The sequence below is a fragment of the Macaca fascicularis genome, chromosome 17, assembly GCF_037993035.2.
Source record: "Macaca fascicularis isolate 582-1 chromosome 17, T2T-MFA8v1.1".
NCBI lineage: Eukaryota > Metazoa > Chordata > Mammalia > Primates > Cercopithecidae > Macaca > Macaca fascicularis.
In genome coordinates, this window is record NC_088391.1 from 26,651,928 (window position 1) to 26,669,886 (window position 17,959).

The 17,959-nt window shown below is 36.5% G+C and overlaps 1 long non-coding RNA gene across 3 annotated transcripts in view; it reads right to left on the reverse strand.

Moving 5' to 3' along the window:
• Positions 1-17,959, reverse strand: part of LOC107127949 (uncharacterized) — a 311,927-nt gene that overhangs the window by 288,629 nt on the left and 5,339 nt on the right. For 2 of the 3 annotated variants that reach the window (XR_001486404.4, XR_012426946.1), the window contains exon 2: positions 13,097-13,156. This is a non-coding gene — a long non-coding RNA (uncharacterized lncRNA). Of the gene's footprint in view, positions 1-13,096; positions 13,157-16,011; positions 16,185-17,959 lie in introns of those variants that run through there. The other variant, XR_010582417.2, reaches the window with a different exon arrangement.

Sequence of the window (17,959 nt, forward strand, 5' to 3'; positions counted from 1 at the left end):
AGGTAAAATATTGGCTGACTTCATCAGCGAGTGTTGTGGGTGATGCAGTCCATAGTGCCAGAATAGACATAAAATACATTTTTTGAAAGTCTGATTTATATGTGAAATGAAAATAGGAAAAGACTGTCTGGCAAAAGTGCAACAGAAAACATCCCGGAAGCTATTTTGCAGTACAGACTAAATGTAGGGTTTGAATATCATATAGTGTGAGGGACGGGGTACAGTGAAAGAAAAGGTGAAGTGGGAGAGTTCCACTGCATCTAAATTAGAACTTGATGCCTAGTAAGTTGCTGGTGTTCTAGCAACTTCTTACAAGAAGGCAAGGCCAACTGATAACTATTGCCTGCTTTGTAGTCTAATATGTTCAATATCAGTGAGTTGACCAGTTACTTCTTTAAACCATAGCAAGACACATATAATTGCTTCTGTGGGTAAAACTGCTCAATTTTGATTAAGAACTGTACCTTTAATGACATTTTCAGTGTGTATGCTAAACTTCAGTAGTATGTTTCCAGGCCTTTAAATATTTCTGGCCATGCTACTACAATTCTATCTCTAGTGTAAACTTTAGACAATTGATAGGACAAAACACCTTCTTCCTCTCCAACAAACTCCAACATTTTGTGGATTCCCAGAAAAAGAAGATTAAACTCTAGAATCTCCCTAACCTAGAATTTTCTTGCAGATAGGCCAATAGACTCATTTTTACTAAACCGACATTTCCTGCTGGACAAAAAAAGGAATTAAAATCACTATAAGGCCACACATATTAAAAATCATATATTCAGTGACTGTATAAGAAAACTATCATAGTTTAATATATAATGTCATTATGGAAGAGTGTTACAAACAGTGTTTGCTTTTTTATACTTTTCTGTATTTTAAAATTTTTTCTTCAAAGCATATGTATTATTTTAAAAAGAATAAGATTCAAAATTGTTTAATTAAAATTTTGTGAGTCTAAATTTTTAGTCAAATATATTTTGCCTTCAATATTGATTAAAGTACTATGAAGGAAAGGATGTGCAATTCTTTATACAGTTCTCATTAGTATTTTCTATCTCAGCAAATCCATTTTGTTGTCTTTTGCTACTTATTAAACATTGTTTTATAATCTTATCAACTATCTGCAAATAAAAGCCATTGCTTTCAAGAAAGTGTACTTTTTAAATGCTTTTAGTTTTGATTGCAGTATTTTTCATGTTAGATTTGCTTAAGCCACACATTTTGTATTCAAGCAGATGTTCACAAAATAAATATTCACATCGAGATTATGTGGCTCATAATTCCATGTAGTACAGATTGTTTCAAATGAGCCTACAAACCTCATTTTCTTCTGACTTAAAAAATGCACCCAGAATATTTAAATTACCTTTACACACCTAATAAAGATATACAGTAATTTTAACAACCTCTGCACTGTCAATCATTGATAGGAAAACATAACTTGACATGCTCTAGATTTATTTTAACAGGCAACACATTCGAAAGTGCTATAACTCTGTGATAGGGCCATCTTATCCTAGGGTATCATCTACCTCAACGTGGGGTGTTCTGAGACAGTCTCTTGTCCCTTGTCTGGTAAGAACACAATATACATGTACATTTCTCTTCCCTCTTAGCAGTCAGGTGGCTACCTCCATTTGGAGCGGATAGTTTCAAATTCAAATTAATGACATGATGATTTGCAAAAATGAGTTATAAGTATTGTATGAGTTTGCAAGATTAAAATGTAACAAGAACTAAAGGATTGATTGCTTTCAGGGGCTGAAATGCAGTATTCTCTGGGGTAGTATCATATTCATTTCAAGTAATAACTACTATTTGTTGAGCACTAAATAGACCTATTTTAATTGTTTTCAACTAACATCTCATTTAATTGTCGCAACCCTATAAGAAAGATTTTCTCATAATTCCCATTTTATAGATGACAAAACTGAGAAAGAAGAAAGGGGTGTACTAGGCCCATAGTCACTGTTAGGCGGCTGTGCTGGAATTCTAACTTGAGAAGACCCCTCTCTCTTAACCATTACTCTGTACTACTTCTCAAATATCAACCATGACTTTAGAAGTTACCAATACACATTTCTATATCCCCCTCCTTTCATTGTTTCCTTCCTTCTCTTCAAAATATCTTTTCTTTTGACCATAAGATTATTTGTTCATTGTCAAAATGTAAAGTCCAGTCCACATTTCTTTATGCATTTTCGTATCTCCATTAAATAACAGCCATCCAAAAGCTTAACAACACAGTACATTCTCATTTCTTTATTTACATGAAATTTCTCCTTCTCAGGAACCCTATGAGATAGGCCAAAGGTTCAAATTCACAGTATTACTTATAACAGCAAAACTTGAAATTAAACTTACTTACAATATACAGTCTCTAAATTTAATTTTCTAAAAGGACTAACATATTTTGAAACACTGTGTTATTGTATCCCCTAGAATGCAGTAAGAGAAAGAAGCAAAAAAAAGAAAAAAAAATGCAAACATTTACCAGGCACCTGCTAGATGTCTTGGAATTCAAAGTGTGGTCCTGGGCCAGCAGCATTATTATCATCTGGGAGCTTGTTAGAAATGCAGAATCTCAGTCTACACCCCAAACCCACATGCAGAGCCTGCATATTAACACCAATTCCCAGGCAATGCACATGCATAGAAAAGTTTGAAAATCACTATAGCAGAGAAGCACAGCATGTGTTCATGCCTCCAGTTACCACACTTCAGCTAGCACATTCCCCAGTGTCAGAACCATTTGATATCACCAAGACAGACAGAAGTGAGAGCCATTCACCCACCTAAGCTCACCGTCATTCTGCAAAGTCAGAATAGGCATGGCTATTGTTAGGTGCAGAGCGGGAAATAGATTTTTGCCAATAAAACACTAACTGATTGGACCATAGGTTAAAGAAGTTTTGACTTTAGCATAATGCCAATGAGAATTCATTCAAGATTTTGAGAAAATAAGACATATGATTAGATTGCATTTTAGAAAGATCGCTGTCTGTAGGGTAGAAACAAATGAGATGGGATAAGTTTGGAGCTAGGGTGATCAATTAATACAGTGGAGGAGTGTTGGTGGCCTGAGTAATCATAAGCAGTGGGAAGATGATAAAGAGGTGGAAGACTCAAAGGTATTTCAAAGGTAGACTTGTCAGGATTTGGGATTAGTGGGGAGGTACTCTGTGAGAAAGAGGGAGGAGAGAAGTGAAGGCAATATGTCTTGCCAAAAACCTTTTTTTTTTTTTAAAGAAAGAGAAATGACTTGAAGTAAATACCTAAATAGTTTTGTACTAGCTTAAGAATGAACAGCCAGATCAATCGAACTGAACAAAAAGACTGTAAGCAGCTCAATTCCTTCCTACAAATGTTTATTATGATAAAAGTGACACTTAACCCATTAAAGATGGATTATTCAATGAATCACATGGAGATAAATGATTAACTACTAGAGGAAACGTGTTAGCCCTTTCTTATGCCAAAATGAGACTGAAGTGGATTGAAAACTTGCATGTGAAAAAAATTTTAATAATTGAACAACAAATGGGTCTCATGGCACAGAAAGCCATTTTAAAGCACAAAAGAAAAAGGCAAAAATCATAAAGAAAAAGAATGACAGTCTTGATTACATAAAAAGCAAGAAACATCATTGTATTGCCAAAAGAATTATAATAGAACCACTTAGGGATAAAGAGATTTTAATAAACGAAAGAAGTAGATTAGGAAGCCAAGAGCAAAACACCCAAAGAGTATTAGAAAATTTACCTAAAAATGTATGATTGGTTAAAAAAAGAAGAAAAGAAAATTTATTGAAGCCTGCGCAACATAGTAAGACCCTGTGTCTCTACAAAAAAAGAAAAAATTATTCAAACATGTTAGTAATCACAGAAGTAAAAATTAAGATAACAAGAATATTTCTCCTGTTAAATTGCATTACAATACCCACTTATTGGTCTAACTGCAATAAAATTAGTAATTTTTAAACAAAAGTTACTGGAAGACAATTTGGCACCCTGTTATAAAAAGGTTTAAAATGTTCATATTCTTTGACCCCTCAAAATTTCACTTTAGGAATTTTTTCTAAGGAAATTGGACCTGTACACAATAATTACTATGTACAAGACATGTTCATTTTAGCAATTTAGAAATGAAAAACTTAAAGTGACTAATAGTAAGGAGTTGATTAAATTATGCTTATAACTTAAAAAATATATTTGGCAGCCATTTTAAAATTATATTTTTCAAGGGATATTTAATGCAATAAAAGGTATATGAGATAATATGTTTTAAAAGGTATAAAGAATATACTTATCCTTCCAATATTTAGATACCTACTATCTTCCAAGAATTGTTCTGTAGTATAATCATTGTGTGATTTGTTTTGTGTATAGAAAATATCCATATTTAGAAAGAATTCCATCTTTCTAAAAATTATGTGTGTGTGTGTGTGTATGTATGTGTGGATATATATACACATATATATACACATATATACACACACATATATACGCGCGCGTGCACACACACACACACATATATATATATATAGCCATAGTCATAAAAATATTTATGGAGAAACACAACACAATGTTAATGACAGTTGCATCAGGATGATGGAATGTTCATTTACATTTTCTTATTTAACTTTCTGTGATTTCTAATTTTCTACAATGAACATGTATTCGTCCAATATTTTTTTTAAATAGTAACTTTGGATTTACCTTAAATTTCACTCTAAACAAAAAGGAAGAAACTTCTCTGTAGGCTATTTTAAAGAAAACACATTGGCATTTTCAAAGAGAAATCCACCCAGTTAAAAGGAAAAATAAAGGAAATAAATACTCAAAAAAAGAAAAATAAAGAAAATATTTACATCTGACTCCTTAGAGTAGAAGTCCTCATCCCACAAAGGCTGCCACAACTGCACAGGCAGGCTGGCTCCTGCTCACCTGAAAGCACCTCAAGAACCTGCTCCAGAAATGCTCTGATGTTACCCTTGGCCCTTCCCGGACCAAGAGTCAAGCACTTTGACTACCCTTGGTAAAGTAATCCCCTTTATCAGTTGGCATACCTGATATAATATAAGAGAGTTTAAGTTTAGCTTTTTAGTAAATGACTTTATAATGACTAATTCTATAGCAAGATCAGTGTTCATTTTACCTCTTTAGTAGGAAACCTTTAATAAATTGGCACACTCCGTGGACAAATGTGAAATGTACAGATATGTACTGGGTCAGCTTTTAGCAAAAGTACAGAGAATCTTGCCAGATTCAAGGGTTGTGATGACCACATAGAAGTAAAATTTAAATTTCTGCCTAACGATTTGATGTCTACGTATCCTTGCCAGGAAATGATACCTGGTTCACTGTAGGCTACTGACAATGCCTTGGGTAACTGACATCTCAGAGCACACACTCCTGTTTCTGCCACTCCTACTACTTCTGATAAGGTGTCATTAACCTAATTTTATGCATTTGGACACCAAGGATGAGAGAGCATTAGTGACTTGTCAAAGGTCACATATTAGGCAGAGAGGATGACAGTTTGAGCCTGGCATGGGCTTTGTGTCCTCCCCTTCTGCCCTCCTCAGAAACCCTGAACACATGCTGACTCATCCTAATATACAACTCAAGGAGTATTTATTGTGTGCCAGGCACGATGCTAGAAATGCTTGTTTCTAACTCTCACAGCACGCTTGCTGTGAGGTTGGTTTTTATTTAATGATGAGAACATTGAGATATTGTAACTGGCCTAATTGCACGCAGCTAACAGATGCCAGGATAAGACAACTTATATATTATGCACAGAAAACCCCATCATTTCCAGTGTTTCCCCAGGAAGCCTCGTACGGCAGAGCTCAATAACAACATATATACACACGCACACTATAGGCTGATGATCTAACACACAATTACCCTTTTGACCTGTTTAAGCCAATTCAATGAGCTTCAGTGTACCCATCTCTTCTCTGCATTTGCTTACTCCAGAATCCTATTCTAGTCCTGCTCTGAGGCATAAAATGTGATAGTTTTCTACATTGGAATAAGGCATACACCAGGAATCACTGTATACATATGATGAGACATGTACTACGGTACAGCCTGGGATAATCAACTGTGCATCTTGGATTTGCTAACATCCTTGGTTCAGGATTTATTTAGTTTTATTAAATTATCTTCCCTTATACTATCTAAAGCAAACCTTCCTCAGACTCTAAGGCTGCATACACTGCTCAACAGAAATAGAATGCAAGCCACACAGTAATGTTAAATTTTCTAATGGCCGCATTAAGAAAAACCTAAAAATAAATACGTGAAAGTCATTTTAATAACGATGTTTTTAAAAATCAAATCCGGTTGACCCTTGAACAACATAAGTTTGAACTGTGTAGGTCTGCTAATAAGGGGATTTTTTTCAACCACAGACTGAAACTGTAGTATTTGTAGGGTGCAAAACCCACATACAAAGAGGGCCAAATTTTCATATATGCAGATTCTGGAGGGTCAACTTCAGGGCTTGAGTACGTACAGATTTTGAAAAATGCAGAGGGGTTGCATTTACCTTGCTCCTCAGCTTGCAGACAGCCTATTGTCGGACTTCACCTTGCAATTGTGTAAGTCAATACTCCTTAATGAACTCCCCTTTATATATACATCTATATTAGTGCAGTCCTGTCCCTCTAGAGAACCCTGACTAATACAAGGGGTCAGGCACAAGTATGCATGTGGAAGTGGGGGCTGGGGCTCAAGGCTATATGCAGGCATGTATGTGTTGACAGTGTAGGGTCTCTGGGCTGAGGTTCCTGGGTCAGCAGCAGCTGGGGCAACGCTGGAAAGGAGAAGCAGAGAGATGGTGACTTAGGTACCTAAAGATGATGAAGGTGAAAAGCTGCATGGCCCTCCGTCGTGAAGGCTGTACGTGGTCCACTGCAACTGTGCTGGCTCTTTGTTTCGTTACTAAAACTGCTGGAGTCCTCTAGAGCAAGCTGCTGGGGTCTGCTAAAGAGCACATTGTAGGGTTCTTGGCAGTGAACGCTGTGGGGAGTGCGTGGTGGCCATACGGGCTGTTGAGGTGCCTAGTGGGGATGACTGCTGGATACCTATGCAGAACAGGCCATTGAGGACTGCTGTGGCTCTCAGTATCTGGCTGATAATGACAGCATCTATCTTTCTTCTTTATACCCAGGCATCTTCAGATGTCTCAACCATGCCAGTCTCCCCAGCAGTCTGGGTGGGGTGAAACTGTAGCTGGTCACTTGGTCAGTGCCCTGAAAAGCTGGGGAAGCTGCTTTTTTACCACAGTCTCCTTTTCCTTGTGAAGGGAACTTGCAAGCTATGGAATTCCTACTCTGTGCTGAGTAGTGCTGGCCTGGAAGATGGGAAGGAGGTGGAGTTAAAATGAAACTGTCCTTCTTAGCCTTTTTGTGAAGTAATTTTCGGTTTATTTCTTCCACTGTAACTGCTTAAGTGGACTCTGGGGTTTTTCCAGAATTATTTGTGTTTGTGAATAGCTATTTAATTGTTATTTGTCAGGAGAATGAAGGCTGAGATCTCCTACTCCACCATCTCACTGACATTACTCTGCTTCCAGGTTTATCCTTGATACTCAGGATAATGTTGGAGAAAGCTCTGAAGTGCTCTATACATTCTAGCCATTGTTATTTACCCCCAAATGTTGTATTTTTTGATGCTATAATTTTAAATAACATTTAAAGCACTTAAGAAATGTTTGTAAAAACAATAAAATCACTGACACCCAAAAATGTTTATTTCAATTTAGAAATGTGAGTTTTATTTTGCATTTAAATGTATATCATCTTCTATGTTATTACCTTACCCATAATATTCATGTTTGCCAAATAGTGTTTAAGAATCCATTGAATTGATTTAAAAATTTTATTTGAACCTTTGGAGTTGAGATCATATTATTTTTGAGATCCATTTCTACTTCTTTTTAGGTTATACCAGTTTTTTTTTTTTAAATATGTAACTATCAAAGATACCTTTAAATTTTCTTTCTAGGTATATGTCAGAACACCAAGATTCAGAAGTGATTGGAGTCCCATAGGAATCTTATAGGAACTCATCAACATTTGTGATAACTGATGCTCAATGACACGGTATTTTTTTAATAAAATCCAATGGAACAAATACTGGACTCATACCTCAATCCACCATTGGATTAACATTAAATTGTTATAAGCTTAAAATAGATGCTTATATTAATAAGATGTTACATGTAAGCCTCACGATAACCACAGCAAAAACCTGTATAAGATACAGAAAAGATAAAGAAATCAAACCCTACCACTACAGAAAACTGTCTAATCACAAAGAAAGACAACGAGAGAAAGAAAGGAACAAAGAATCTACATATCCCACCAGGCAAACTAGAAAATGTCTAATTCACAGAGTATTGGGTAGATTACTCACAAGGGTGTTGTCTTACTAGCAGGCAATATTTAGCCCTAGACTAAATGCTGCTGTAGTCCCACTTAAATCATACAAGCAACCCATCCTCCACACACACAAAAAATCCCTTTCCAACTACTTTAAATACATACCAAAAAAAGCTCAAGCATATTTATGGGAATACAAAAATCAAAGATCACCAGGCACACAAAGAAGTAGGAAAATATAGCTATAATAAGGAGAAAAATAAACCAATCTAAACTGGTCCATAACTGGCACAAATGTTAAATGTTAAAATTAGCAGAAAAATACATTAAGACAGTTATTATAGCATTAAGACGTTCAAGAAGTTTAGCAGAATCATGAAAAAAATCAATTCGTAATTCTAGAGGGGAAAATTACAACTGAGATGAAAAATACAATGGACGAGATTAATAGAAAATCAGATCTTGGCCGGGCGCGGTGGCTCACGCCTGTAATCCCAGCACTTTGGGAGGCCGAGGCGGGCGGATCACGAGGTCAGGAGATCGAGACCATCCTGGCTAACACGGTGAAACCCCGTCTCTACTAAAAATGCAAAAAATTAGCCGGGCGAGGCGGCGGGCGCCTGAAGTCCCAGCTACTCAGGAGGCTGAGGCAGGAGAATGGCGTGAACCCGGGAGGCGGAGCTTGCAGTGAGCCGAGATCGCGCCATTGCACTCCAGCCTGGGCGACTAAGCGAGACTCTGTCTCAAAATAAATAAATAAATAAATAAATAAAAATCAGATGTTGCAGAAGGTTAGTAAAAATGAAGATAAAGAAATAAAATCTATGTTAATTTTATTTATCTTTATGTTTACTAACCTGCAGATTTAAAAAAAATTAGAAAAAAAAAAACAAGTATCACTGAGCTATCAGATAGCTTTAAGTAGACTAATATACATGATGTTGAAATACCCAAAGAAGACAAGGGGAATAGAAAAAAATGTTTGAAGAAATAATGGAGAAAAGTTTTTTATATTTGATGAAAAAAACGTAAACTCACAGAACTGAAACTCCAAGCACAGGAAACATTGAAAATATTACACCAAGGCATATCACAACCATAATGAAATGGCACCAAATCAGTGATAAAAGGAAAAATCTTAAAAGCGAAAAAAAAGAGACATGTTATGTAAGAGGAACAAAAATAAGGACAATGGCATAATTCTGATCAGAAACACTGCAAGTGAGAAGATACTGATGCAGCATTTTTAAAGTAGTAAAATAATAAAACTATCAATGTAGAATTTTATACCCAGTGAAAATATCTCTTTAAATGAAGATAATATAAATATGTTTTCAGGCATTCAAAAGCTAAAAGAATTAATCACCAGCAGACCCACACTATGAGAAATGCCAAAACGAAGTCCTTCAGACAGTGTAAAAAATTATTAAAGTATAATTGACACTCAGCAAACTGAGTAAATCTGGACATATGTATACACCTGTGTAACCATCCTCACAATCAATATAATGAACCTATTCATCAGACCCAAAATCTTCCTTGTGCATCTTTGTAATCCTCTCCCATGCCCTACCTTCTACCCAGGCAACCATTGGTCTGGTTTGTGCCATTATAGATGAGTTTGCATTGTGGGGAACAAGGGACAGTTGCCTGCTAAGCAAGACCAGCCAGTCAGGGAATGCAACCATGAATACTCACTGGTTACTATACTACAGCTAAATATCCCTTCTATCTAGCTTCTTCTTTATTGTGTTAGTAAGAAAATTGAAGGCTAAGTATTTAACAGACCTGTCAAAGGTCACACTGCAAGTTAAGTGACAACACCAAGTTCAAACCTAGGTCATTGGATTCCAATTTCCAAACCCTTTCCCTTAAAGTATACCATAAATGTCTCTTCAGAAATGCATTAAAGTACATAATTCAAAATTTCCCTCCCAAACTTAAATAACTCAAAGCATGTAATGACATTATACAATTTCTTACATCCTTTTTTAAACTTCGAAATTTATCACACTTTAGACTTACCATGAAGCATCATGTAGATGTACTCAGCAATTTGAAACAGAAACTTTTCATTTCTGATGCAAAGTGTGTAACTAAATCCATTCCATGTTTTTCTGTATTTGCTATCATAATAATATGATGTATGCAATCCATTGTAGGCCTTCTGTGAATCTTTAGTGCCTATTTTATGGCACTATTTTATTTATTCTCAATAGTTAAGATATATGTATATAATATTCACTAGATATATATATAGAACATACATATCAATATTCACTTGACATATATACAGAATATTTTTTAAATGTTCACTTGATTTATCTGTTACATAGTTTAATTTTTCCAGACTTTGAACTTGCTTTTTTCATATTTTCTAGTTACATGATTTGATATATGGCTTTTACTCTTCAAGGAAACTGATTTATCCCAACAATCTTTCTCTCCTCTAAAATATTTATGAAAAAACTTTTCAAGTGCTCAAATAACAACTGAAAACATTTTTATTGATCACCATTAGCAGCTTCCAAAAATATACTATTTATTAACTTCTTCCTAGCCTCCTATCTACTACTCTAACTCTACTGTTTCTTTTGTCAAACTTGAAAATTCTAATCCATTTATTTTACTTCACTTCTTCAGGTAGTTTCTCAATTTGGAGAAATTGTAACATTGCTTGCTGGACAAGGATGACCTTTTAAGAATTTGATTGATAACTCACTGTTTGAGATCCCTATAGCTGGTTCTATGACCAGCTAAGCATCCGTGCCTCCACATCTTTAAGGCTTTGTCACTACAGCCCTCATCAAAAAATATATTGCGGCACCAATAACCTCTACTGTCCACTTGCCTCTCACGATGACTATGTGGTGACCTTTGGGAAGTGTGGTTCGCCTAGCGTGCAAGAATGTGCTGTGCTGCCACTCCTCCAGTCCTGCATTAATTGCAGACATCTCTAATCCCTGCAGCCTCTTTCACTAAGCCAGCCTTGGCCTCACAGTAATTTCCTACAGTTCTGTAGATCAGAAGTCCAACACAGGTCTCACTGGGCTAAGATCAAGGTGTTGGCAGGGCAGTGTCCCTTTCTGGAGGCTGGAGGGGAGAATGTTGCCTTGTCTTTTCTCACTTTGGGAGGCTACCTTTATTCCTTGGCTCCTTTCTCCATGTTCAAAGGCAGAAAGAGAAGGGCAAATCCTTCTCACATTGCTTCATTCCTACTTTTCTGCCTCAATTTTCCACTTTTAAGGCCTGGTGCGATTAGATTGGGCTCACCTAGAAAACCCAAGATATTCTCCCCATCTCAACCTTAGTCATATTTGCAAAGCCCATTTGGTCATAGAAGGTAACATAGGCTCCAGGCATTAGGACTTTGGACATCTCTGTAGAAGGGGATTATTCTGCCTTCTGCAGATAAATGTATATTCATAGATGCATATGTAGAATGATTAAGATACACTAAGAAACAATGGGGTTTTTAAATATATAGGATATAATTTTATCTGTGTAAAAAGTATTTCTTATATCTACATTTAATGTGATGTTTGCAAATATGTAACAAAAGGAGTAAGATTCAGTCCTTAGTTATATATAAACGTTCCTCTACAGTGAGGAATGGGATTAGGAATGGATAGGAAGAACAATGTACACATTTTACTGGACTTAAACTTATATTGTTTGATTTTTTAAGCACATGGGAATTTTTATGTTGTTATTTAGATAGCATGTTTAAAAATAGATATACAAAATAAAATCACAGTAATTTTTAATATACCATATTATGAAAATATATTGCATCTTAGACTATATTTCTGTTTTTAAAAAATGGTCAAAAAATCACATGTACAATACTAAGAAAATACTTTAAAATTGCAGACATGAAATGGGTACAGCTATTTATTAAAATTATGAAACATGACTGGGGAATTTACAAAGACACTTGAAATAAATATACAGATATTCTACAAATGTGATAGAGGAAATTGAACATTATATTGACATTAAGTCTTCCAAAATAATTTATTGGTTAACAGACTGGCCCAATAAAATATTAATACATTTTTAAATGCAATAATAATTAGAGCCATATGGTAGTGTCACCAAATTCAATTTCTGCAGAAGTGGAAGAAAATAAATAGCCCAGACATATGTGCATAAAAAGAGACACACACACATTCTATTTGGAGAATTATTCAAGCTTATCTTATCACAAATGCCAAAAATAATTGTGAATAGTTTAATGCAGGGTTTCTTGACCTCAGTGTTACTGACATTAGGACCTGATAATTCTTGAGGGTGGCAAGTGCCTAGCAGATATCAGTAGCAATCCTATCCCACCCCACCTCTCCTGTATATATATGCACACACACATATATACACATAAAGTATTAGTAGTATGTGTATTTAAATATATATATACTTTAAGATATATATATGTATCTTTTTTCAGACCGATATCAAAAGAAAAAAGGTTTTTTTCTCACCTCACTAGTAATCAAAGAAATACATATTAAAAGAATAAGAAGCATACTTTTTGTTTAACAAAATTTAATCAAAACAGGGGCTACTAAAATGTGTGAGATACTAAACACTGGCAAAGCTGGATTAAAATATCACTGATTGTGCGAAGGAAAGTTCATAAAAACTTCTGGAAAGATTTCCAGAAAGATACTTAGCAGTATGTAACAAGGGTCTTACCTGTCATTCTAGTAATCTTGTAATATAGTAACATTGCTCTGAAGTCTTCAGGACTCTAACCTGAGGAAATAAATCAGAGATACAAAGAAAGATGTTTATTACAGAATTATTGAAAATAGTAAAAGTTAGTTTCCAATAATAGGTGAGGGGTAGAAATAAATAAGATATAGCCATAAAATATAACATTATGCAAATATTAAAAGCACATGTTTGAAAAATAAGTATATTGAAAACTGCTTGTGATAAAATATTCTGTGGAAAAGCTAGAATACAAATCTGTGTCTAAATTGTGCCCCAGCACCTGCTGTGGTACTCAATATGTATTTGCCAAATTAATGAATAATTATAATTTCAGATATGTACATCTAATTGTAAAACTGTAATTACTTTTGCACCAATCTAAAATAATGGGGTAGGGAGTATTAAGAAGTGGCAACTGAAATGTGTGAGGTTAGAAGAGAGAAAAATAAAGTGGAGCTTAATAAGAATTTAGCTACTTAAAATTAGTTTTGGTAGCTAGACTGAATTTCTCAAACAGAAAGGAGCAAAAGTGGATTTGGGTGATTTTAATTTTTTTTTTGAAACTTCTACATTTTCCAACATTTGTATGATAAATACATTACTTCCATAATTATTCAATTTTTTTTAACTTGAAAAGTCCCTCTGGATTTTCAAACTCCATTCTCATTTGACTTCTGCTACAGAGCAGACTGTCAAATGATGTCACAAATCAACTAGATTATTTGGTATGTGCAACATAGTCCATTTTTTTAATATCTAAAAAAAATGATTGCAATACTGTCTTCTCCTAACTCAGTAATAGTTAAGGAAAGACTTAACACCAAAGTGGGTGCCTGTCTAGGTCACAATCCCCTTTATAGCAATTCTCTTTCACAAGCTTTCAATTCATGTGACTCAGTCCCTATTCGATCCATGTGTGTGTGTGAAAACTTTGCAACCACGTTTGTGTGTGAAAACTTTGCAACCACGTTTGTGTGTGAAAACTTTGCAACCACGTTTGTGTGTGAAAACTTTGCAACCACGTTTGTGTGTGAAAACTTTGCAAGACACTTTTCTGTGTGCTTCACCAAAAAACAAGGGATATTGTCTCTGCAGCACTTCCGTTATCAATTAATTCTGTGGTTCCACTAAAACAGCAATCAAATCCCTCTGGTATCAGTTGTTAGACTGCCAGTATCTTCCATTATTACTCAAGAAAGAATTATTTCCCGAAGGTTTACAGATGTTTTCCCATTTCTGTTGTTTACTGTATTTAGTTAAAATATGAACTGAAATAACCAGATAGCATCTCAAAATTCAGTGCCCTCCATTCGCTTGGTTTTCCCTTAAAATTCATAGACGGGCTTGTCTGGAATCCTGTAACCCTTTTCATCTCTCTTGTGCATGACTAGGTGAACTGCTCAATGAACCCTATAGGATTGTTCTACTTAGCTTTCAGAAAAAAGCTTTACTGACGCAGGAGAATGGTGTAAACCTGGGAGGCAGAGCTTGCAGTGAGCTGAGATCCGGCCACTGCACTCCAGCCTGAGTGACAGAGCGAGACTCCATCTCAAAAAAAAAAAAAAAAGAAAAGAAAAGAAAAGAAAAAAGAACAAAGATTTAAAGAGCACTCTCAGAAGAGAGTAAGCCAAAAAAAAAAAAAAAAAAAAAAAAGCAAGCCATTCTAAGACTTCTGTTATACTCTATTACTCTCCTGCCCCTCTCATTTAGTAAATTCAGCAAACACCTCTAGGCTTCCTCCTCACTCTTCACATAGTTCCCATAAAAAGGCTTAGCTCCCTAGCAAAATTTTTTTTCTATGTTTTCCAAAAGAGATTAAGTTTTCAGTTGTAGTTAACCACAGAATCTCTCTGGCCACCACAGAACATTAACTAGTGTGCACTGGTTTTGTCTAATGAAATTATAATCAATATTTGCTAATAAAATTTCAGAATGGGCCTCTTTATGATGTTAAACATGAAGCAAATGAGATAAGTACCATATATGTTGCCTACCAAAAGCCATGATTACTTGCTGACAGTAACTTTCCTTTATGCTGAAATATCCTTTTTGATCTCATGGTCAGATGTCCATTTAAGTTAGCCCCCAACCTGAATTTTTTTTTTTTTTAAGATGAGGTCTCACTATGTTGCCCAGGCTGGGGTGCAGTGGCTCCATCTCGGCTCACTACAACCTCTGCCTCCCAGGTTCAAATGATTCTCCTGTCTCAGCCTCCTGAGTAGCTGAGATTACAGGCATGTGCCACCATGCCCAGCTAATTTTTTGTATTTTAGTAGAGATGGGTTTTCACCATGTTGCCCAGGTTGGTCTCGAACTCCTGAGCTCAGGAAATCCACCCACCTCGGCCTCCCAAAGTGCTAGTGTGTCCGGACTTGGTTCCTTCCGGTGGGTTCTTGGTCTTGCTGACTTCAAGAATGAAGCTGCAGACCTTTGCAGTGAGTGTTACAGCTCTTAAATGTGGCTTGGACCCAAAGAGTAAGCAGCAGCAAGATTTATTTTGAAGAGCGAAAGAACATAGCTTCCACAATGTGCAGCAGGACCCCAGCAGGCTACTGCTGCTGGCTGAGGTGGTCAGCTTTTATTCCCTTATTTGTCCCTGCCCACGTCCTGGTGATTGGTCCATTTTACAGAGCGCTGATTGGTGCATTTACAATCCTCTAGCTAGACACAGAGCGCTGATTGGTGTGTTTTTAGAGTGCTGATTGGTGCATTTACAATCCTTTAGCTAGGCACAGAGCACTGATTGCATTTACAATCCTCTAGCTAGACAGAAAAGTTCTCCAAGTCCCCACTCAACCCAGGAAGTCCAACTGGCTTCACCTCTCAATCCCCCCTCTAAACAGGACACCCCAACTGCTGTTGGGAATTGGGCGATGACCGCTTTAGCTACTTACTGCTGGATAGGGGCAAAGAAGGGGCCCTGCAGTGTTAGTGTCCTCCAGAGGGGAACTCTCTAGGCCAGTCAAAGGACCAGTAGGTTGGTCCAGGGGTCCTTGGTGGAAGTTGTTAGTTGAGCTCATTTGGGGTTCCATTCATAAGACCATCTGTAGCTTGATGGCCTCAATCCTGGAGGAAACAAATTTGACAAGGAGGTTAAAAACCACAGGGCTCTAAGGTGAGTAATGCAAGTTGGCTGTTACAGGACCTAGAAAGGGGAGAAGCCTTGTTGCCCAACTACAGAGGTTGGTATAAGAGTTTGAAAGGTGTCTGATTTCAGAAGCCTTTTCCTGTAAATGTTGGGTGGCATCTCGTACTGTCCCTGACTGGTTAGTATAAAAACAACACTCTTCCCCTAAGAAGGTGCAAAGTCCTCCTTTCTCAGCAGTGAGGAGGTCTAGGCCTCAGTGGTTTTGGAGAGTCACTGCTGCCAAAGAGTCTATTTGGGACCATAGAGTAAGGATAGATTTTGCTATTTCTTGCAAACTGTGTGAGAAATTCTTTGAGAGTGTGTGGTAGTGGGATAATGAAGTAGATAAACCTGCTATTCTGTTTTCTGTAGCAGTAGCCATTCCTAACCCTCTAAGTAGGGGTATTTGTTGTATGGCCCTGCACTGATGGACTTGAGCTTTGAGCAGCACTGATAGGGTCTGACTAGGATTACAGGCTTGAGCCACTGCAAGCAGCCCAAACTGAGATATTTCTTATAGTAACATCGATGTTTATTAAAAAGTAGAGTCAAGATAACATGAGTAAACAAAAATGTAGGTCATCCTATTTCTGGGACACCCACTTCTCATAGCCATGGCAACCAGAAATAGACATCAGAGGTGGCACGGACTCCAAAAATAGTTGTGACATATCAGCTTTACTAGAACTTATGCTACTATGAAACTTTGACCAAGAAGATCTCAAGGAAAGTGTATTTTATAAATTCTGGTACTTTAAAATACCAGAAAGTAACTAACTTTTCTTATTCAGGATAATTTTTTATTTCAAAACTCTGAAGAAATCATCTAATTCCTTCATTAAACTGGAATTAAATGTTGGAGATAAAGTGGACTATTGGCATGATCTTAGAGAACTAAATTTTATACCAAGTTTTGTAAATAAATTAAAGTATGTTTCAGTATTGATTTTTAACTTGTAAGCTTTCCCAGGACAGATTTCTTCCCCAAATCTCCACATATCAGTGCAATTTATAATTTTTGCAAAATGTCAGTTGGGAACATTTGTATCTAAAACACAGTTTAACGATTGAAAAGGGGCTGGGCATGATGGTTCACTCCTGTAATTCCAATACTTTTGGGAGGCCAAGGTGGGAGGATCATGCTAGCCCAGAAATTCAAGCCCATCCTAGGCAACATAGGGAGAGCCCATCTCTACAAAAAATTTTTTTAAAAAATCACCCAGGCATGGTGGTGTGCACCTGTGGCCACAGCTAACTTGGGAAGCTGAGGTGGGATGATTGTTGAGCCCAGACAATGGAGGCTGCAGTGAGCTGTGATTGCCAACACTGCACTCCAGTCTGGGGAGCTTAGCTAGAGCCTGTTAATCAATCAATCAAATCAATGGATGCTAAATCTTTAAAAGCTATATAACCTTTTTCCTCCAAGCATTGATAATTTAGGAGTTTTTAATACCTCCTTCCATATTCAAGTCATTAATGAGTTATTTCATATTCTTTCCCAAGTCTCTGTGGATTTTTTTTCTCCTTTTTCTGGTTCCATTATTGTCCCCCAAGCCCCAAATATGCCATTATCTCTAGCCTGGTCTACTGCAGCATTCTCCTAACTAGCTTCTCATATCTACCTTTGCCCCTTTCCAATCCATTCTCCACATGGCACCAGAACAACCTTTTCAAAATGCAAACCTAGATATATTACACCCCCACCCCACACAGAA